We start from the raw sequence: 1174 nt of genomic DNA on the forward strand, positions 1-1174 counted from the left end.
ATCTAATGCAGGGGTCACCAACGCGGTGCCCGCGGGCACCAGGTAGCCCGCAAGAACCAGATGAGTAGCTCGCTGGTCTATTCTAAAAAGAGCTCAAATAGCAGCACTTACCAGTGAGCTGCCTCTATTTTTTAAATTGTATTTATTTACTAGCAAGCTGATCTCGCTTTGGTCGACATTTTTCATTCTAAGAGAGACAAAACTCAAATAGAATTTGAAAATCCAAGAAAACATTTTAAAGACTTGGTCTTCACTAACTGACAAAGAAACAGATAACAGATTTGGTGTCCAGTTCAAAGTGTGACATGATTTATTTAAAAATTTGAAGAGTTGACTTTTGTATTTTACATGAGTTATTATTTGTAAAAACATGGTGCAAAGTAATTCATGATTTGTTAAAAATGTTAGTGGCTAGCTAGTTAAAATGGGATATTGTGATTTCACAAGACTGTCTTAGAAGTGATCATTTGAAAATGTTCAATTTGAAAAATGTGCACTTAGAGAAAATATAAAAATAAAGTTTTGCATATTGATATTTATCTGTTTCTATATATATTTATTGTGAGAAATCATTAAGATGATCAGTGTTTCCACAAAGATAAATAACATTAATTATTAATAATAACAGAGTTAAAGTTAAATTGAGCAAATTGACTATTTCTGGCAAGTTATTTAAGTGTGTGTCAAACTGGTAGCCCTTCGCATTAATCAGTACCCAAGAAGTAGCTCTTGGTTTCAAAAAGGTTGGTGACCCCTGATCTAATGAATCAAGGGTTGTGATATTCACGATCGAAACAAAACTATTGACTCGCTCATAACATAGGGTTATTTCATTTTTAGCGTGAAAGTGATGTCTTACTAACTCTGCGGCAGCTTTCCTCTCTGCCCGTACTGCAGCTGGAACTGCTGCATGAGCCCCCCGTCAACTTGACCACCTGTGAGGAGGGGTTCACGGCAGCACCGGACGTTCGTTAAAGGCAATACATGCAGAATGATACGCGCTTTCATGTCTCCGAAACATCCAAAAGTCACCAGATTTGTCGCTAGTTCCATCCATCCATTTCCTACCGCTTATCCCTTTCGGGGTCGTTTAGAAAAAGTCACTAGACTTGGCAAGAAGTCGCCCAGTTGGCAACAGTGCTACATTGTGGTTTACATAAAACATTCAAATTCA

This window comes from Nerophis lumbriciformis, linkage group LG07 (assembly GCF_033978685.3).
Source record: "Nerophis lumbriciformis linkage group LG07, RoL_Nlum_v2.1, whole genome shotgun sequence".
In the NCBI taxonomy this organism is placed as follows: Eukaryota; Metazoa; Chordata; class Actinopteri; order Syngnathiformes; family Syngnathidae; genus Nerophis; species Nerophis lumbriciformis.